Below are 23,633 nucleotides of genomic sequence, written 5' to 3'. Positions count from 1 at the left end.
GCTCCTTTCGACTAATTGGATAAAGGCGGATTTGGCAATTAAATTTCCGGTCAAATGTTGTGGTGTGGGAGTACCATTGGGTAGGTTCTCCACGGTGGGTACGGAATGTGATGAAAACTTCGGCATTGTGGGTTGATTTTGTGTGGTATTTTGTGTTGGGTTCTCCTCACCTTCTCTTGCAAAAGGGTTGATGAACTCAATAGTTGGTTGAATATCTACAACCTCACTAATACCTCTCAAATTTCTCCTAGCAAGTCGTCTATTGGTTGTCAAAGTTCTTTCAATTTCACGATCAAAAGGTAACAAATCACCTTGTGACCTTCTAGACATGCAAAATATCAAACAACTCGAAAACAATTAGAACTAACCTTGAGGAGTTTTACTTCCTCAAGGCAAAGAAAGATACAACTAATAACAATATAAGAAAATCTATATCAAGATAACACCGTCCCCGGCAACGGCGCCATTTTGGTCGGGATATTTACTAAATCTTTTCGGTAACTTGTCGTTAGGAGCACCTAGACCAAAACACAATTTATAACTTCACAAACAACTCTACAATTAGTAAAGAGGCAAGTAAAGGTCAGATCCCAAGAGACGGGAATTGAGATGAGATTTCTATTGAAACTAGCGGTGTCTTAGGGGTGTCACAATTTGGGCTGATGTAGAAGGTCACTAAACTAAATAGCAATGAAAGTAAATAAGCAAGATGAATTGAAGGGGTTGTAAACAATTGATAAAAAGCACTAGGGTATCATGGGGTCATAGGGGATTCATGGGAATTGATCATACAAACATGTTCTCAAATTATAAGCAAGCAATTATTGTTGTGATGGATTGAGTTGGGTTATATCTTACAATCCTTGGAAAGTTTAGGTCCCGGAGCCGAATCGATTAGATTGTACAACACCTACAAGTCGACTTAATCTTCCCTGATCAACAACATGCATGGTCTAATGAGACTCGAGTTGGTTTATGTCTTACAAGTCTCATTGAAAAGATAGGTGATGGGTAAAAAATGCAAGGATTCATAGGCTCGCATTTCATCAAACATAACATGTGCATGAGTTGAGATCAAAACAAGCAAGCAAATAAACCATGAAAGCATATTAATTTAAGCATAAATCATTCCCCATGTTGGTTTCCCCTAATTACCCATTAACCCTAGCTAGGTCACTACTCACTCATTATCATGTTGATCATGCTAGCAAGGTTGTTAATCATACCAACAAAATGAAACATGATGAATAAATGAAAGTAATTAACAATAATTAAAAAGGGATTAAGAGAATTATACCTATTAATGATTCCAATAATAAAGCAAAGAATAAAAGAAGTACTTGATGCTTGATTGAGAGGTTGTCAATCTCCCAATAATAACCCAAATAATCTTCAATTACCCAAAATAAAGGATGAAAAAAAGAGAGATTAAGGAAATAAAACTTGTATTAAAACTTGATTAATTGTTGATTACAAAACTAAAGAGAGATTTGATTGATATTAACTACTCTAATAATTGATAAGAAGAACATGCTCTTCTAATTAGACTAATGGGGTATTTATAGTGGAAATTAGGTGGATGCATTAGGGTTAACTAAGGATTAAACTAGTAATTACACTTTTTAGATTTGAGCAGGGAGACGCCGGTATTTTTCGAAGGAAGGGCTTCTTTCTTTGAAGCTCGAAGAAACGGATTTGTGCTGGACTGGAATCCGTGCGTCTTAGGCACGGGACGGCCGTATTCGTGAGTCTCTGCCCGGGCGTCTTTCGGTGAAGACGCACGTCTTCTGGTAGCTACTGCCCGGGCGTCTTTGAAGGAAGACGCACGGATTGTCGTGCTGAGGTCGGGCGGATTCAGGACAATCCGCACGGATTGCTCCTCAGTCTTGCTTCTTCTTCTTTTCTTCCCTTTTCATCATAAAATCCTTGGGGATTTCCTTGGGGATGCAAGGATCTTTCCTTAACATTGCTCATCTCCTAAAATATGTACAAAGGCCTTGTAATCTTGTCTCTCCTTGATGCTTGGTCATTGAATTCAATCAATTTAGTCTCATTTTGCCATGAAAATGCAAGGTTTGCACTCCTTTCCTACCAAGGACACAAAACCTCTAAGAATATGCAAAACAAAGAACTAAAGACAATAAATGACCCAAATATACACTAAAAATCATGGGAACAAGGCTAATTCGGGGACTAAATATGCGCTAATTATGGTCACATCATCATTTTTGACGCGGCCTGAGGCGGGTACAAGCTATAATAAAGATAAGGTAGTGGATTTCCAATCTAAGTCCAAGGATGCCGGTACGAGAGATGTTGAGGAGAGGGCTAAGCTACTTTTGACAGCCCCTTATCCAGAGAGATTAGTGCCGATCAAGGATCAGGTATCATTCAATAAATTTAAAGATGTTATTCGCAGTTTGAATGTGCAAGTACATTTTCTTGAGTTAGTTAATCAAGTGCCCGCTTATACGAAATTTATGAAGCAATTGTTGACAAAAAAGCGGTCACTTAAACCTGTACAGTCGGTAGCTTTCACTGAAGAGTCTACCTCTTATTTAACTCACACTTCTCCACATAAGCTAGCTGACCCTGGTAGCTTTTCTGTTCCTTGTATTATTGGTACCTTCTCAATTGAGAAGGCTTTATGTGATCTAGGAGCTAGCATTAGTGTCATGCCATTGAGTCTAGCTAGGAAGTTGGGTCTGACCAAGTTTGCAGTTACTAATATGATCGTACGGATGGCCGATCGTTCAGCGATTCAACCAAGAGGGGTCTTAGAGGATATTCATGTGCAAATAGGAAAGTTTTTTTTTTCCTGTTGACTTCATTGTCCTAGATATACCCGAGGATGCTCACATTCCTATCATTTTGGGTAGACCATTTCTGCACACTACCGGTGCAGTTATTGATGTTGGACTAAGGACACTTACCTTTAAGGTGGGCAAGCAGTCCACTGTTTTTGCCCAAGCTGCTAGGAACAAAGATGCTATGTGGCCCGTTACTTGCAATGCTATTAAATCTTATGTTGTGATTCCTGCTTTAGTACCTATACCTATTCCTGCTATGACACCTCCGCCCCCATTGGGAGCAATATGGAGGGAGATTCTCTTTGTATTGGATGTTTCAGAACTGGTTTGGGGAAAGAAGAGCCGCTTGTTGCTCCAGTGTGTGACAGAGCCCATTGTTCGAGAGAGACGGTTTGGGATGTCCGAGTTCTTCGGACTGATGAGGAGCCCGAGGAGAAAGAGCGGTCAAAGTTTTGGAGTCGACTGGAGTTTGATGAGCCAGATGATGCCCATGTATGGGAAGATGCTAGAGACGATGATCCGCTTAGCGTCCTAGACAACGGAGTAGAGTGGAGTCATGCTGAAAAGATGAGCACCGTGGAGGGAACTTCCTGCAGCCAGAAACCATGGTCGGAGCTATCCCGCAGTCTTCGCGGATGAACTATTTATTTTCTTGAGTTTTAGACAACTTATTGCGTTTTAAGACTATTTACTGCTTTGGTTTGCGCGATACCTCGCTTTAATTGGTTTGCATAGGATTTTATAAGACTATAGATCGTTATTTTTGGGTTTGCGCAATTTTGGTATTTGTATTTATGTGCAATTGCGGGTTATTTGACCAGACTTAACTCAAATTCATTGAGTTAATTCGAAGAAAACGAAGTCTGCGTCAGGTGAAGCAGTGGATCGACCAGCACCATCGGTCAATCGACTGGTTGCAGAGGTTCCAGGAGTTCTGTTCCAGTTCCTTTGGTCGATTGACTACACCCATTGGTCGATCGACCGCCTCTACTGCTGTTCCTATTGTGGCGATCATTCCCTGCTGTGTTTGGTCGTTTTGTGGATTGTGAATGGGAGTTTTAGGGAGTTTTTCTCTCTATCCTTTTCCTCTCACATTCATTTATCGCTTTCTTCTATTTTATTTCTTTGCGCATTTTTACCGCTCCCTCTTTTTATTCTCGGATAATGTGTGGTATTCTGTCTTTTCAGGTACTTATTGGTAGCACTGCTGGCTACTAAAACCTCCTAGCTCACGTTGGTTCGGGGAGGTTTCCTTTTTCGCTTAAAATCTTGTGAGTTTCCGAGTTCCTTTTCATGTCTTATTTAGTTATTTATCGCAAAAATCTCATTTCCCTTTTGTTTCTTTTATATGATTTTTCACAATGGGGACATTATGTGATTTGGTTTGGGGAAGGGTTTTGCGTCGCATTTGCTTTGTTTTTATTGCATTTCAGTTACACGTTTATTGCATTTCTGCTTGCATTGTATTTATTTCCTATATATGTTAGGTTCATATACCTATTATTAGACTCCTCTAATAGTGAACTAATTAACTTGTTAATTATTTGTTCTTTAGATCTAGTGCATGCATAACAAAATGAAAGATTTATGAGAAAAACAATGTTCCTTACATTGTATAATGGTTCGAAAATTTGGGCACAAGTAAGGTCACCTTCCTTCACTTGTTCTTGAGCTAATAATAGTGGATGATCCTCCTAAGACTCCAAGTTTAGAAGCCACTCCAATAAATTGCACCCAAGATGAATCCCAAAAATCTCTACTAATATTAACTAGATATGTAGTAGAAATAATACCTTAATAATACTAATATATCTAGTATTACTACTTCTAGTAATAGATTTGAGAGTATTAGTATTGAAGAGAGATTTTAAGCAATTGCATGTGAGGGAAAATTAGAGGAAAAACAAGCAAAAGCCAACATCTAAAAATGAGCAACTAATGCTCTATTTAGAGTGCCAAAAACCGGTGGCCACTCACCCTTTTAGGGAATCAATTTGCTTTTGTTTTTATCCTCTTGTTTAGTTTTGGTAGGGAACAAAGGTGTAAGAAGTAGTATGACAAAAGCTTGTGTGATATGTCTCAATCACACTATAACCAACACAAACAAAAGACAAAAGAGAATCTTGTGTTCTTTGTTTTGGCCGAAATATTGGTCCTTTTATGGACCATTTTTGCCTTTTGTCATTTGTCCCACAAATGCTTATAAGTCATATGTTTAACTATCTTACATATTTAATTATTAATGTAATCATTTAACACTTAAATATTACAATTAATAATATAATATACACTCCACTTTTTGAGTAGTATACTACCATTATATCATCATATAATGGGTCCCATAATTGCTAGTTAGTTAAAATTACAACTTCTTGTAACTTTAAATAACTAATTACCTCTACCTCAAAACTTATATTAATACCTCAACTAATTTAGTAATATAACACTTAATTACTAAATTTAATCTTTATTTAATCACATTAAAATAAGACGCAAAATTGCACTCCCATAATTAAGGAATTAATTAATCAGACGCATACAATTAATTAAATCTATTTGGGCTTCATCCTATAGGTGTGACCTAAAGGGATCAACTGACCACCACCACCACCGTCACACGACAGTAATGTCAAACTCTAGTTAGCCAATCATTACCGATTAATGACGGTCGATCATTTGTATAAAGAATCATCCTCACGTATTCTTAATTTGAGATTTAATTATGATATTAAATCATGTGATCGCACTATTGTTGAGGACACATTTCCCAACAATCTCCCACTTGTCCTCGACAAGTGTGCGTCACCAATTCTCTTGTCCTATTACAATCTCCCACTCAATGCAAGGTGTCTTGCAGGTCGTATTTACATTTGATCATATCTTGAGTGGTTTTCTCGATCCGGAGATTAAGCGTCGACCGGAATTATCTATCATAGATACCTTCCGAGCGTGGCCACGCATTTCGAGTTAACTACTCCTCGAGTGGCCTTGAGATTTCAAACAACCCCGACAAGGGGTGGACAATTCCTATCGCCCTATTCCCTTCGTTCACCCACAGTCCATCATAACCCAAAATATACCCAGTTTGACCTCATTTACGAAATCGTAGAGTATAAATCAAAGCTAATCGGAAGTTGTGCCAACTTGGGCGAATAGTCTCTAGTCAAAAGAATTGACTCATAAGAATACTATAGTAGCTCTTGCCACGACCAGGCTTTATGAATTACAAGAACTCTATAAGCGGTCACGCCCGCGTGATTGTCCCGCATACCGCCTATGTGATCGACTAGTCATCCCACATGACTCTATGGCACTTGAACTTGCCATCAATCGCATCACACTCTAGTCACTTCGAGACGTCACCTCATATGAGTAACTAGGGACGAATACCATGTCAATCCAGTTCACTTTAATGGGGTTCAATTTGTCTCTACAACCCATTCGGATACGACAAAGTAGCGGGTGAGTTTAATAAAACTCAAACGATAAATGTGATTATCACATATGAATAGTCAATACACTATTACTACTTCATATTCTATAATCTCTAGTGTATTATAAACACCAGTTTAAATGCAATAAAAGCTTGGAAAGTGGATATACCCGATATCCATATATTGCAACCTTTTAATTGCTATTTCCTTCCATTTAATGTCATCTCTTAATGACATCAATGTCATCTCTTAATGACATGAATTTCTCTAAGTATATGTCTAGACTTCATACTAGACCCGAGCTCTTTAACTTGAAAGAAGCTCCCATTGTTATCGCATAACCTGTGATAAAGTCATTTGTAGAGGGATTCACCCTTAATCCTTACGTTGACCATTTTATCACAACTAACTTAGATTCCTTTTGTAGAATTTGCAATGCGCGAAACTAAAACACATTTCTTAGTTTCTTACTCCTTTGTCAATAACATTTACTTAGGATTTCATCAAATCCTTTTAAGCTTGGAAACTAAAGTTGGTGCAACCCTTCAACACTTTAACTTAGTTTATCATCCAAACATGTGTACAAGTCATCAATTGTACTTTAAGGCTTTCACAAGCCCATCTTATGAATTAACTTATTATTGACTTATCATGCACCTAGCATATGTTACATCACAAAGAAAAGGCGTCTGTTGGCATACATAATCGTTCTAATGGCGGAAACATTAGCAATCGATTTCATGTAATCAACAACTTAATGGGTTCAGTGAACGACTATGATTCCATCATAGTAATTCCACTTTCATCATCATGAATAAGCCATTCAACTTTGTTGATGTTAAACAGATACGAAAGAACTTATCTTCATAAGACTCTCAACTCTATGCCAATTTACTCTCACATAGATTCAAAATCTAGAATACTTTGCATCCCTTCCAAGTCTTCCAATTACTCTTACCAGAAGAGATTATTGGTATATTATTCTCTATAAGGAATATGTTATCAACATATATGACATGGAGAAACAATTCTAGCTCCCACTTAACTTCATGTATATCATGATTCTTCAATCATGTGAATGAAACAATTCACTATAATCACATGAACGAAAAGTATAATCCTTTAATGCTAGCTTAAGACCATCTTGTGATCACTTAAGATAGCTACGCATAATATGTTAGGATTCTTAGATCTTCATCTAAGATTTTGTGTTACAAACACTTCCTTCTCTAAATTCCCGTTTTAGAAAAGCGAATTTTATTTGCCATTCTTCATTAAAATGAAATGCGGCAATTCCTAACACAATTTATCTTGATTAACATCTTTATGTAAATCTTATGCATTTGTGTACTCTAAAGCTCTATTTCCCTTTAAAGAGACCCTCACTTTAAAGTAAATCTACTCATGAGCAACAATTTTCGGATTGTAATGCTTCGGCTCGAATGTAACATGGTCATGTTCGGCTCAAATGTAACATGGTCATAATACTATCACTTTCACAAAGTAATATTTTTAAACAATAAGACATGTGCGATAGACTCCCACTGAACTATGCTCTCATACTATCTTCATAGATAATAGTTCAATACCAACTCCCACTCTATAATTCAATTACTTTCACAAAGTAACATTTCAACTATAGGAGATGTTTGTGACGATTCAATTTACTCCCACTCTATTTCTTTAAATACACCTAATTTCTCGAGAGATAGCTTTGTGAGGCACAAACATATATATATTTAACGGAGTATTGGGATTTATCCAAGATAATGTATTAGCCTTCAAAAGGCCATCCCAAACATGGTAGTTTGATTCATGTAATATGGTTTAATAGACTCTCTATTCTAGGTATCTCATGGTTGACCATCCAATTAGAATAATATGTCCATATGGTATCGTGAATTCCCTACTCGATGAATTCAAAAACTCATTACAACTCTTAGAATTGATCTTATATAAGTAAGTTGTTACTTTAAGTAACAAAGACATAAGGAGAATCAGATTCATAACTTATGGACATATAATGATCCCATCATCATAATCGTCTACTTGATCAATTTGAGTTGTTTATCTAATGTTTTCTCACGCAAGTAATTTATGATGATGATTTTAGAACAAACAACATAATAAAACAAGTGATTTGGGTTGAAAACCAAATCACCAATATCCAAAATACAACCCGTGTTCAAAGGATACAAACCAATTTCCAAGTCACACAAGGAAATCAAAATAGTTCTAAAAACATGAAATTCATCATAAATTTAAAGACAAAGCAAATTAAAAAGCCAAGCTTCCATTGATCCATCACCATGGTTGGCTACTCTAGCTTCCCTTGTGATCCTCTAGGCTTGCTTCTCCTTGCCTTTGTCCTTGCTAGGAGGGGGCCCTATTTACAATAAAAAGGGTAATCATCACAACTTGTATCACATACTAATTGAGATTGAAACATAAAAGATAGGGATAGTCATATATACCTACTGGAGTAACCTTTCCAGCTTTGATATCGCCAAGATATTTGGAACAGTTTCTCTTCCAATGCCCAACTCCACAACAATAGTGGCACTTGTCCCCGGAGGGGGCACTGTACTTGGGCTTGGAGGTGCTTGCTTCATAAGTCTTAGCTGAGTTCCTGTTGGGAGTTCGCTTCTTTCCCTTTTTCCCGCTTTTCTTGAAAGTTCCCTTGCTCTTTTGATTAACATTGAGCACATCTTTGGTGGTGCTAACACTTAGCCCCATGTCCCTTTCGGCTTGCACAAGCATTTTGTGCAACTCATCAAGGGAAACCTTCTTATCTTGCATATTAAAATTCACCCGGAATTGAACATATGCTTTGATTTTGCTTAGGGAATGAAGAATTCGATCAATCACAAGTTCATCGGGAATTTCCACCTTATGTGATTTCAAGGTCTCAACATGCTCTATCAACTTGAGCACATGTGGGCTCACCTTTTGGCCCTCTTTGATGTTAAGATCAAAGAATGCGGAAGCCGCCTCATATTGAATGACCCTAGGAGCTCGTGAAAACATGTTCACAAGCTTCATGTAGATCTCATGAGCGGTGCTAATCTTTATAGCACTTCGTTGGAGTTCGGCCTCCATAGCAAAGATCAATACATTTTTCATTGCGGCCGACTCCTTTTGGTAATCCTCATAGGATTGCCTAGCGGCGGACCTAGTATTAGGTGGTTCGGTGGGAGATGCCTCGGTAAGATAACGAAGCTTGTCGTCACCTTGCGCGGCCAAGCGAAGTTGTGCATCCCAATCGGCGAAATTGGACCCATTCTTTTCTAACTTACATCGATCCATGAAGGATCGGAGCCATGACACATTGGAAAGCGGGGTGGAACTAGTGGATGCGGACGCGTTTGGAGTTGCCATTGCGGTTGATAAAAACAAATTTTTTTACTACAAAATAGGAAATGAAGGAATTAATTTACATCTATCGTTTTAATAATACTCGTAAATTTAACTACAAGTATTGCATTTATATAGTGACCTCCACCCAACTACATAAATGATTCCAAGATCCAAATTCATATTAACTTGGGCACGGTGAGCCGATTCATCCCTTATTAATATAACTCGGTAGATTAACCTTTTAATCAATTCTACTTTTAGAACTCTCGGTCGATAAAAATTACTCTAATTCTCATCTTTAGCCCGGAACACATGCGACTACGGTCAACAATACTTCCGTTGAGCTCAATCCAAATTTCGATGTAATAACATTTTACTACCCCACTTCGCCAACGTAACAAGGTTTGTATTACGGTGAAGCCGGATTAACTCCCTTGCGAAATTGGTACTTCATGAGTTTCTACTATTTGGTAAGGCTTTTATCTCAATTATTATATGTGAGAGGTCTTGTCAATTTATTATCTATCACGTTTTAAGTGAACTAAAGCGGTGAACTACGATAATTATAATTGACACGGTCGATGACTCGATATGATATGCATGTGTTGTTATGGCGATTTGGCAATGCATGCAACATATTAAGAGAAATGCAAAGCAATAAATAAAATTCCTAGTATGGCCTTCCTAAAATAGAAAATCAAATAATCTATTACATATTCGGAAACCAACTCCTTTGGTCCCTTGAATCTTCAATCGGCACGCCTCCCAAGACACCGTCTTTGTCGGATCACCTTTCCGAATGGCACCGTCTTTGAAGATGCTCCATAATTACAAATAATAATAAAAAATACAAAGCTATTCCTATTATACATTTGTAAAATGGAAAAACTACTGAAAATAAAATAAAAGTGATTCGAGATCACATTAAATTACAACCGAATCAATATTCCCTTTCATTACGGGTAATATTAATTAAAACTAAGGCCATACTAAGATAAAATTACATAATTCAAAATTATATAAATAAAAGACATTCAACAATTGAAATATGCAGCATTATAATATGTACCTATCATGCAAAATCATGTGCCAAATCGCCCTATTTAACTTATGTCGTACATATAACCCGGTTTCATGGAAATGTGTGATAATAACCTTTTAAAATCACTAATTAACACTTAAATCACATCTAAGTTCAAGTTAATTATCCTAACACATTTTAGGACTCAAAAATCAGTCATCACTAAATTTTTGACAATAATTCAACTTGATTTAATTTTATGCTCATTTTTGACCTTAAAATCATTATTTATATGAATTAAATCCAAATTAAATCATAAAAGTTTCAAAATTTGAATTTTAAATTTTTGAACATTCTGGAATAATTCCATGACCCTCATAATGTCAAAAAACATGGTTAAAAAATTTCGAATTAATTTTGAGAAAATATAGTTGCATTTTATCGGTTTTATCTCATAAAATATATAAAGTATCCGAAAATTACTCCAATAATTTTTACAACTTTAGATCTGATTAGTGGGATATTAATGCAACTTAAAATAATTTTCTCAAGCCATGCAATACGTTTTAGCTAATTTTTGCTAAAATAGTCACTATTTATGCCATTTTTACTCAAAAATCCATAAATCATGCTAAAGAAGATATTTAAATCTAGAAATTTACATACTCTCTGTAAATCTTGCATGTGACATCATATTAAAAGATCATGACTTAATTCGAAATTTAACTAATTTTAACCATTTTACCTCTTTTAATCCATCTTTATCTCATAAAAATCATAAATCATGCAAAATTAATCAAATTAACTCGTCCTTTTACACACAACTTGTAAAATATGCATGTGAGGTCATATAAATTTTTCAAGGCCAGAAACGAAATTTAACTATTTTTAGCATTTTAATTCCCATTTTAGTCATAAAAATGTAATAAAATGACCAAAAATCCTTAAAATGAGCAATAAATTTCCATGAATCATAAAAATGACCTAAAAACATTTTAGGACCAGAATATATAACATGCATAGTGATTTCGTGGCTTATGCTCATAAATCACAAATTTTTTAAGTTTTATATGTTAACCTTTTAACTCGGAAAAACAATAACCGATTATGCATGCAACATCCTTATGCTCTGATACCACTTGTTAGGTTCATATACCTATTATTAGACTCCTCTAATAGTGAACTAATTAACTTGTTAATTATTTGTTCTTTAGATCTAGTGCATGCATAACAAAATGAAAGATTTATGAGAAAAACAATGTTCCTTACATTGTATAATGGTTCGAAAATTTGGGCACAAGTAAGGTCACCTTCCTTCACTTGTTCTTGAGCTAATAATAGTGGATGATCCTCCTAAGACTCCAAGTTTAGAAGCCACTCCAATAAATTGCACCCAAGATGAATCCCAAAAATCTCTACTAATATTAACTAGATATGTAGTAGAAATAATACCTTAATAATACTAATATATCTAGTATTACTACTTCTAGTAATAGATTTGAGAGTATTAGTATTGAAGAGAGATTTTAAGCAATTGCATGTGAGGGAAAATTAGAGGAAAAACAAGCAAAAGCCAACATCTAAAAATGAGCAACTAATGCTCTATTTAGAGTGCCAAAAACCGGTGGCCACTCACCCTTTTAGGGAATCAATTTGCTTTTGTTTTTATCCTCTTGTTTAGTTTTGGTAGGGAACAAAGGTGTAAGAAGTAGTATGACAAAAGCTTGTGTGATATGTCTCAATCACACTATAACCAACACAAACAAAAGACAAAAGAGAATCTTGTGTTCTTTGTTTTGGCCGAAATATTGGTCCTTTTATGGACCATTTTTGCCTTTTGTCATTTGTCCCACAAATGCTTATAAGTCATATGTTTAACTATCTTACATATTTAATTATTAATGTAATCATTTAACACTTAAATATTACAATTAATAATATAATATACACTCCACTTTTTGAGTAGTATACTACCATTATATCATCATATAATGGGTCCCATAATTGCTAGTTAGTTAAAATTACAACTTCTTGTAACTTTAAATAACTAATTACCTCTACCTCAAAACTTATATTAATACCTCAACTAATTTAGTAATATAACACTTAATTACTAAATTTAATCTTTATTTAATCACATTAAAATAAGACGCAAAATTGCACTCCCATAATTAAGGAATTAATTAATCTGTATCGCATACAATTAATTAAATCTATTTGGGCCTCATCCTATAGGTGTGACCTAAAGGGATCAACTGACCACCACCGTCACACGACAGTAATGTCAAACTCTAGTTAGCCAATCATTACCGATTAATGACGGTCAGTCGACTGTATAAAGAATCATCCCTCACGTATTCTTAATTTGAGATTTAATTATGATATTAAATCATGTGATCGCACTATTGTTGAGGACACATTTCCCAACAATATATACAAAATTCAAAAAAAAAAAAATTCACAAAAAATCCCAAAAATTCAAAAAATTTCACGTTTATTTTAGCATGTAGGTCGAGTCGGAACGGTAGTATTTCAATGATGACATTGCATTTTCAGCTGTTGATGCCTAAGTCGTGCTTAATTGACATGTTATTAGTAAAATCACATATGCATACCTACGAGTTTTTGTTAAATTACTTGCTGAATTTGATATTTGACTTTGAATTTTGGCAAACTACATCATTTTCTGAGTCTTAGAGCTTTATAACTGGTGTCATCCATGACCAGTTTATTTAGGATGTGATTAGTTACTCCTTATGAGGCATGTTAAATAAATTTGCATAAACATGAACCTGATCTGCTTAGTATCTGTATGTATTCGGGTTTGTGGTATGTTGACACATGTGGTAGAGGTATCCCCTTTATTCTGTTTTACCCATGAGCCCCTCATAGCCAAATTGCCTATTTTGTCCCAATTAGCTATCCTACCCTAGCCGAGCTAGTAAAGGTAGCAATTTTGGTAATGTGTTGTTTGCGGTTTGGTTATTAATTCTCATTATGAAATGCTGGGCGAAAGAATGAAGAAGAATGAAAAAAAAAAAGCAGTTGAAAAAAAAAAAGAAATATGAAGAAAAAAAAGAATTATGAAAAGAAAGAAAAATCATATACAGAAAAGTGGAATAATATTGTGCTGTGATTTTTGCTCCCTTGTTATATTTGTATTCCATGGGGAGTTGACGATATTTTGGTGATTAGTGAGTTGTGTGCATCCAATTGGCACTGTATTTTTGAGTTTGAAGTTGGGATGTTCCTAAATTTGGTGTTTAGTAGTTGCTAGCTTGGCTTTTAACTCCTATTATCAAAATTCATCTTGGCCTCTTCTTACCCATTACCTCACTTACCCATAATCGCCTCGGCATGTGTCATGGTCTTTAATAGTTGGAATGCATATGTACGGTTGTAGAGATCATTTTCATGTTAGACTGCAGGCATGTTCTTATAGGTAGTTGATGTGACCATAATTAGAGCATATTTAGTCCCCGAATTAGCCTTGTTCCCATGCTTTTTAGTGCATATTTGGGTCATTTATTGTCTGTAGTTCTTTGTTTTGCATATTCTTTGAGGTTTTGATCCCTTGGTAGGAAAGGAGTGCAAATCTTGCATTTTCATGGCAAAATGAGGCTAAATTGATTGAATTCAATGACCAAGCATAAAGGAGAGACAAGATTAGAAGGCCTTTGTACATACTATAGTAGATGGGCAATGATGAGAAAAAATCATTGCATCCTCGAGGAAATCCCCAAGGATTTTATGAAGAAAAAGGAAGAAAAGAAGAAGGAACGAAACTGCCCAGCAATCCGTGCGTCATCCCCAGAAGACGCCCGTCTTCACCCTACAATTCGGGCGTCTTCACAACCAAGACGCCCGGGCAAAAACTCCAGAGGACGCCCGTATTCACCCTAAGACGCCCGGGCAGAAACCAACGAATCCGCCCGTCCCGTGATATAGACTCCCGGATTCCCAGGCAGACCCATTTCGTCTTCTTCAAGCTTCAAGGAAGGATGCACATCTTCTTCTAGAGACCGGAGTCTTTCCAAAATGACCGGCGTTTCCTCAACAAGGGACTTAATCGTCATTTAAGCCCTTAGTTAACCCTAATTCATACACCTAATCCCCACTATAAATACCCCATTAGTCTAATTAGAAGAGCATGTTCTTCTTACCAATCTTTAGTGTAGTTAATATCAATCAAATATCTCTTTAATCTTGTAATCAACAATTAATCAAGTTTTAATACAAGTTTTATTTCCTTAATCTCTCTCTTGTTCATCCTTTATTTTGGGTAATTGAAGATTATTTGGGTCATTATTGGGAGATTGACAACCATCCAATCAAGCATCAAGTACTTCTTTTATTCTTTGCTTTATTATTGGAATCATTAGTAGGTATAATTCTCTTAATTCCTTTTTAATTATTGTTAATTACTTTCATTTATTCATCATGTTTCACTTTGTTGGTATGATTGACAACCTTGCTAGCATGTTCAACATGATAATGAGTGAGTAGTTTCCTTAGCTAGGGTTAATGGGTAATTAGGGGAAACCAACATGGGGAATGATTCATGCTTAAATTAATATGCTTTCATAGTTTATTTGCTTGCTTGTTGTGATCTCAACTTATGCACATGTTATGTTTGATGAAATGCGAGCCTATGAATCTTTGCATTTTTTACCCATCACCTATCTTTTCAATGACACTTGTAAGACATAAACCAACTCGAGCCTCATTAGACCAAGCATGTTGTTGAGTAGGGAAGACTAAGTCGACTTGTAGGTGTTGTACAATCTAACCGATTCGGCTCCGGGACCCAAACTTTCCTAGGATTGTAAGATATAAACCAACACGATCCATCACAACAATAATTGCTTGCTTATAACTTGAGAATATGTTTGTATGATCAATTCCAATGAATCCCCTATGACCCCATGACACCCTAGTGCCTTTTATCAATTGCTTACATCCTTTTTAATTCATCTTGCTTGTTTACTTTCATTACTTTTTAGTTTAGTGACCTTCTACATCAAACCCCAATTGTGACACCCTTTAAGACACCACTAGTTGCAATAGATATCTCATCTCAATTCCCGTCCCTTGGGATCCGACCTTTACTTGCCTCTTTACTAATTGTAGAGTTGTTTGTGAAGTTATAAATTGTGTTTTGGTCTAGGTTCTCCTAACGACAAGTTACCGAAAGATTTAGTCCGACCAAAAATGGCGCCGTTGCCGGGGACGATGTTAACTTGATTTAGATTTTCTTACATTGTTATTAGTTGTGTCTTTCTTTGCCTTGGGGAAGTAAAACTCCTCAAGGTTTGTTCTAATTGTTTTCGAGTTGTTTGATATTTTGCATGTCTAGAAGGTCACAAGGTGACTTGTTACCCTTTGAACACGAAATTGAAAGACCTTTGACAACCAATAGAAGACTTGCTATGAGAACTTTGAGAGGTATTGGTGAGGTTGTAGATATTCAACCAAATACTATTGAGTTCATCAACCCTTTTGCAAGAGAAGGTGAGGAGAACCCAACACAAAATCCAACACAAAATCAACCCACAATGCCTAAGTTTTCATCACATTCCGTACCCACCGAGGAGAACCTACCCAATGGTACTCCCACACCACAACATCTAACCGGAAATTTTATTGCCAAATCCGCATTTATCCAATTAGTCGAAAGAAGCCAATTTGAGGGGATGCCTAGTGAAGACCCTCACTCTCATATGGAGACCTTTTGTGACTATTGTGATGCGATTTCTCAAACCGGTGTAACTCAAGACCAAATTCGATGGGTCTTATTTCCTTTTTCCCTAATTGGCACCGCGAAACAATGGTTGAAAGGCCTTGATAAGGCTACTCTCGGAATTGATTCTTGGAAGAAGTTGGCTCTAGCTTTCTACAAAAAGTTCTATCCACCGGAAAAGACTAACATGCTAAAAGCTCAAATTACGGGTTTTAAGCAAAGGGATGAAGAATCATTGTATGAAGCTTGGGAGCGATTCAAAGGAATTTGTCGCTCATGTCCTCACCATGGACTTAGCTAGTGGTTCTTGGTACAACAATTTTGGAATGGTCTTTATGAAGATTCAGGAACATTCTCAACATGGGGTCAAATGGAATGTTCACCAAAGTTGATGACAATCAAACTTGGAACAAAATTGAGGAAATGGCGGTCCATAACTCACAATATAGTAGACCTCGCAAGGCTACTAGAGGAGGAAAGCATGAAGTGGGCTCCATTACTCAATTGGGTGCTCAACTTAGTGCTCACATTGATACCATCAATTTGAAGTTTGAAAAAGATATGGCTAGACTTGAAGAAGCCTCAAAATCACCAATGCATCATGTTAATGCCATGACGGCATCTTCATTAATCCCAAGTGGGATATGTGAGAATTGTGGAACTTTGGGACATGACCAAAGTGAATGTAGGGGAACAAATGAACAAGTGAATGCTTTCCAAGCATACAAGAGTGGTACCCCTTATTCCAACTATTACAATGAAAACACCAAATTCCATCCAAATATCTCATACAAAAGCCAAAATGTTCAAAACCCTCAACCAACATACACCCCACCTCCCATGAGAAACCAAAATCAAAGACCCTTTTACAACCAAAACCAAGGTTACCAAAATCAATCTCCATACAATGAACAAAATGACCAAGGTTTTGATGTTCAAAAAGCGGTCCTCCAAATGCAAAAGAATCAACAAGAGTTTTTCACTCAAATGCAAAAGGATAGTCAAGCAAAGGAAATCACCATCAACAACATCCTAGCTCACACCAAAATGTTGGAAACCCAATTGACTCAACTAGCATCTTCAAGCTCACAAAGACAAAAGGGGCAATTACCACCTCAAAGTAATCCCCCAAGACATGAAACGGTTAATGCCATTCACTTGAGGAGTGGTACAAGGTATGAACCACCGAAGAAGAAAGTTGAGGATGAAGTTGTGGAAGCTAGTGACAAAGAAGAAATTGTGCAAAACTCCAAGGATGGGGAACCATCAAAAGAAGAAATTTCAAAGAAAAATGAAGACAAGGTCAAGGAGAAGGAGCCCATTGTGATTAGAATTCCTTTTTCAAGTCGTCAAGCCAAGCCAAAATTTGATGACCAACTTGGAAAATTTATGGAAATTGTGAATAATTTGGAAGTCTCAATTCCTTTCACGGAATTAATCAATCACGTGCCAGCCTATGCAAAATACATGAAAGACATCCTCACATAGAAGAAGTCGATCCGGAAGCTTGAGACTATCGCCTTCACTAAGGTGAGTAGTGCAATACTTCAAGGGAGTTCACCTCCAAAACTCAAAGATCCGGGAAGCTTCTCAATACCGTGTACCATTGGCGACACCACGATCAACAAGGCCTTATGTGATCTAGGGGCTAGTGTGAGTGTTATGCTGTACTCGATGAGTAAAAGGTTGGGGATGGGAGAGCTTAAATGCACCAATATCACACTCCAAATGGCCGATAGATCGACGAAGACACCATTAGGGATATGGGAAGATGTTCCCGTACGAATTGGGAAATTTTTCATCCCGGTGGACTTTGTTATTGTTGACATGGAAGAAGACTTCAACATTACAATCATTCTAGGAAGACCTTTCTTACACACCGCAGGTGCGGTGATTGATGTGAAAAATGGAGAGCTCACTCTTGAAGTGGGAGATGAGAGAATAACTTTCAATCTTGACAAGACCATGAGAGCTGCCCGTTTGCATGAACCATGTTTTATGGTTGATCATTATAGCCGGAAGGATGATAGGAAGAAGTCGGAATTCCAATGGAAGAAGAAAATTGAAGATACTCCATTCAAAGAGTAAGTGAATTGTAACAAAGAGAGCTTGAAAAGCTCACCAAAGTCAAGCAATGAAGAGGATGCCTCATTGGCCAAGACAAGAAAGTGGGAGAGTTGTCTCTATCAACTCAAGAGATCTTTAGTGATCAAGTAGATGAAGTTTGTGGTCTTTGGGACGATGAGTTTGAAGGGATCTTCAATCCCTATATTGGTAATGCTATCGATCAAGACCGACAACAAGGGCAAAGATCTATCGAAGATCTTTATCATGATAATGAACAAGCTTTTGATTACTTCTTCAAGGTGTTGAGCAACATCAACAACACCTTCGACATGCTCCCATGACATCTCACTAAGGATGAGAGTTTGGTGGAGTCCTCCCTAAACCACCATTTGTAAATATTTCAAACTCCCTAACTCGCATTTTAATTCTTATATTGCATTTTTTTTGTCATTTTTGGATTTTTATGCCTTGATCAAGATAATTATCATTTTCGAGAGAAGTGAGGGAGGGACTAATGATTCAATTGATGTGTAGTGCTTTAGCTTAGTGTGGGGATAACAATTACCTAGGCTATTCATGCCTTAGTAGTGCCCCTACAATGAAGAACACGGGATTTTGAAGAATGAAAAATGACACGGGATATGCAAGTGCACGGATGGAACTGAATCCGGGTAAAACAGGGAGAATCCGAGCGTTTTCTAGGGAATCCGCCCGTCTTCAGGCAATCCGGGCGTCTTTGTCAGAATCCGCCAGTCCTTCTGAGCTGAGAATTTGAAAATTTGGGACTGTTGATAAATCCGAGCGTCCTGCAAGAGAATCCGCCCGTCTCCAGAAAGACGCCTGTCCTGGAAGGAAAGACGCCCGTCTTTTTGGCTGGGAAAAACAAGAAATCTCACTGGAAGAGAATCCGCCCGTCTTCAGAAGATGACGCCCGTCCCGCAGTTGATAAATCCGAGCGTCTTTGCTGAAAGACGCTCGTCTTTAGGCGAGAATTCTGAAGCAAAAAGAGGCGAGTAATCCGAAGCGCCCCGAAGGAAAGACGCCGTCTTCCTCGCTATTTCAAATTTTTCGGGTATTTTAAATACCCCCTCCCACATTCATTTCTTCATTTCTTCATTCAAAACACTACACATAAACCTCAAAACTCAAAACCCTCATCCTCTCCATCATCAAAACAATATTTCCTCAACCAAATTCAACAAAATCAAATCCAAACTTCCTTTTAACAACAATTAATAACTCCTCTTTCAACAAAAATCAAACCAAGCACCAAAATCTTCAACCTTTGAGTCAATTTTTGAAATTATAAAGGCAAAGCCTTTCATCTTAAAATCGATTTGGGTATACTTAGAAATTTAAGATTTTCACTCTTTTCTTGGTTCAATCATCAATGGCAAGGACAAAAGGAGCATAAAAGGCACCTAAGCTAAAGGCACTCTCAACAAGACAAAAGAGTCTTCAAGCAAAGAAAGCCTCATTGACTATGGTGGTAGCTAGTTCAAACTTGGAAGTGCATGAACAACAACCTCCCTAGGAAGCAACAACATCAACAACTCCGGAAATTGCTCAACTTTCGAACTATCCGGAGGTAATTTTAATTTCTAACTCCCATAGGGAAACATTTGTCAAGTATGCTAGAAAATCCTTTCTATCCACCAAGTTTATTTGTGAAGATGCCTTGAACAAGTTGGGTGTCCTTGAACAAACTAAAGCCTTCTTTGAAGCCATGGGGTTGGGAAAATTCTTTGCTACAAAAGAATTGACATACCCCTCCCTTACCTTAGAATTCTTGAGTTCTTTGAAAGTTACTAAGGTAGACACTAGGGAAAACATCGAGTTCCGCCTTGCAAATGTGAATAGGCGCATCACCTTTGATGAATTGGGTAAAGGATTGGGTCTTAGTGATTCACCTAGTTATTTCAAAAATCCCGTAAAGTATGACCCCGCTCCTCTTTGAGAGGCGATTTCCGGGAGGAAATTTGAGAACTATCATGCTAGTCGCGCTCTATTAGTCCACCATCCGGGCATTAGAGTGTGGCATAAGGTCATCGGGAATACCATCATTGCAATAAAAGACACCAACCACTTTACCAAGCTCGATTGTGTTCTTCTTGAGTCGGCCTTAAATATTGGAAGGGAATTCACCACGCCTTACAATTCTCTAAGGCTTTTGGTGGAAAGATGGGTAAATGTTGATTGTGGGAAGCAAGGCACCACCGTTATTGTGAATGGAGGTCTAGTCACTCTTTTAGTTAAGTACTTTAATCCGAACTTCAACAAGGATAACAAGTATGTGGCGAAAAAGGGGGGTCATCTCATTGATTTGGATGCTATGATTAACAAGTACAAGTGGGTCACTCATAACCCTATTGATACCAAGTATGGGTGGCTCACCAATGAGGCTAGATCTTTTACTTTGCCTTCCAAGATTTGTCGTTTGAGTGTCCATCGGACCAACTATCTTCTTCCCCTGTCAAGAGAAGCCGAATACATCATCCGACAACAAAGGGGTGAAATTGAAATGCCCTCCTCCTCCATTGTCACACCACCCTATCCTTTCAAGTATCAAGAGTTCAAACCTGAAGGTGTTGAAGCAAGCAAAGATTATATGACTCTACTTATGCAAGAGATGCACAAACAAGCTTTTAAGGATCGGGAAGATGCATACATAGCCTAATATCCACCCCTCCTTCATTTAGCTAGGCAAGGACTACTTGACCCTTCATGTCCTTTGCCTAGTTGGGCGGATAGGGAAGTCTTCTTTCCGAGTGCATCTAGGGGTGAGATTCCGGGTGAAGAAGGTTGTCGGTGATGAGGTTGTTGATGATAACATTGAGGAAGAGGCTAGTGATGAAGAAGAAGAGGATGAGCAAGGAAGTGAAGAGGGAAGTTGTGATGAGTCCACTTCTATTGAGGAAGATGATGATATGGTGGAAGACTAGCAAGCTTTGGAGGCTCATACCCTCTTGAGGTTTGTCTACTTCTTTCTTTGTTTTTATTTATTTATCTTGATCATGGTTGGAGTAGTCCTAGCAACATAGAGGACTAACACCTCGGCCCCATTGAGGTGTTCTTATTTCATTGTTCCCACTTTTGAAAATCCAAAATGACAAATTTAGTTTCATGCATTTCATCTTGTGTGCATGAACTACCCCCACTTTAGGACATTAGAAATAATGTCTAACTCGGTTTGGGGAAGTACATGCATACGCAACGGGAGGTAATCTAAATTACGCTCTCCGTCATAAACAAAAACCCATGCATCATGTAGTGTAGATTAGTGTAGCTTGCATTTAGTGTAGAATTCATGCATCATGCTTGCATGATTTCCCATCATTTTGGCCATTGAGGAAAATGCCCATATTAGTGTGAGGATGGGGAATTCTAACTTAAATTTGATTCAAAAAAAATAAATAAAATAAAATAAAAATTGAAAAACTTCGAAAAAACCATAAAAATTTGAAAAATTGAAAAACCAAAAACAAGTTCATTTCCTTTGTAGTGTAGTCATGTATATATTGTGTTTGTTCATCCTTGTTCACATTGATCGACTATGCCACATCCGAGACATGAGGATATTGAAGACCGCATGGTATGATCTTTCCAATCTCATTTTTCCTCTTTATGTTAATGACTATGTGGCTTTATTTTGATTGATGCGGTATAACAATGTGAACTTAGTACTTGCATTTAGTTTATATGGCATATTAGTTGGTAGAATCATTTGCATTAGGATGTTTATATGCTAGTTGCATCATGGCATGTAGTTGCATGTTAGAAAAATTTTGCGGAACCGTCTACTTGGGAAGCTTGACAAGTGTATATAGGCCCTAGTAGATGCTTTTTCTTCTTAAGACTTTGCTTGTTAGAATACTTGTAAAACACCCTAGGATGTGTCATGCTAGTATCCTTTGACCCATGGATTAAGGCCTAGTCAAGAGTACCTTGTGGTGTGATAACTCCTTGGCTACCGTTTATTCCAAGGTGAGCCTTGAAACCATGCATCCATCTATCATCCATGTTCTACCACATTTTTGTCATCAAAGAGAATGGGCACAAAAAGAAATCAATTTGAGTTCAATGAAATGAAAAGTGAAAGAAAGTTTGCAAAAAATGCATCAAATGAAAAGAGGAGCAAAAATAGAACTCCTAAAAGCTTCAAACATAAGCCACCCTCACTACATATGACTTTGAAAATGTTCAAAAAGAAATGCAAAGAATAGTTGAAAAGTTGTCAAGTGTTGAAATGCCAAACATCAAATAAATGGCAAAAGAAAGTGTTCTCAAATGTCAAATGCCACAAGAAATTAGGTGGAGAAACAAAAACAAAAGCAAACTCCCAAAGTGAAACTCAAATATCTATCGATCCCTTTATCCATCGTATCCATTTTTGTGCATGGCAGAGAGGGGACGACCCTTCTTCTTGTCTAGGCAAGAGGGGGAATTCCGCGATCCTCCAGTGTTTCTAACACCATAGGGAGTCTACTCTTGACAAAAGCATTTAACGATTGAGGACAAAGGTACCCTAGCTTGACACAATTTGGAGGTGATTTATTGGTATCCTTCTAGGCTTAGTAGTTTGAAGAAATTACATCTATGAAGGAGTGTGTACCCTTGAATTGCTTCCCTTGTAGATAATTTCCGCCACTTAGATGAGGTAAGTGACTATTCTTTTGTAGATGCATTAATTACTTGATTTTGTGTGCTTAATGTTTGGATGTGTCGCCATTTTGGCAAGACCCACCTTGCCTTGCAAGAAGGCATCCTACCTCATGGTTGTCTTGTTGTGAATTGAAGGGGCGGAGTGAGACCCGCTAATTGTCTCATATCGGCTATGTTATTAGGTTAGTTTAAATAATGGTCCTAGTCTTTGTCACCTCTTTACTCGGGACGAGCAAAGGTTCGGTTTAGGGATATTTGATGTGACCATAATTAGAGCGTATTTAGTCCCCGAATTAGCCTTATTCCCATTATTTTTAGTGCATATTTGGGTCATTTATTATCTTTAGTTCTTTGTTTTGCATATTCTTTGAGGTTTTGATCCCTTGGTAGGAAAGGAGTGCAAATCTTGCATTTTCATGGCAAAATGAGGCTAAATTGATTGAATTCAATGACCAAGCATCAAGGAGAGACAAGATTAGAAGGCCTTTGTACATACTATAGTAGATGGGCAATGATGAGAAAAGATCCTTGCATCCCCGAGG

General features: G+C 37.3%; 1 non-coding gene across 1 annotated transcript; it reads right to left on the bottom strand.

The window, feature by feature from the left end:
• Positions 1 to 16,549: 16,549 nt before the first annotated feature.
• LOC141644679 (small nucleolar RNA R71) lies at positions 16,550 to 16,656 on the bottom strand. The gene has a single exon (XR_012544291.1). It is a non-coding gene; the product is annotated as a small nucleolar RNA R71 (small nucleolar RNA).
• Positions 16,657 to 23,633: the final 6,977 nt, after the last annotated feature.

This window comes from Silene latifolia, chromosome 2, assembly GCF_048544455.1.
Source record: "Silene latifolia isolate original U9 population chromosome 2, ASM4854445v1, whole genome shotgun sequence".
Lineage (NCBI taxonomy): Eukaryota > Viridiplantae > Streptophyta > Magnoliopsida > Caryophyllales > Caryophyllaceae > Silene > Silene latifolia.
Note: the sequence above shows the minus strand (reverse complement) of the source record. Positions and strands in the feature narration are given on the sequence as shown.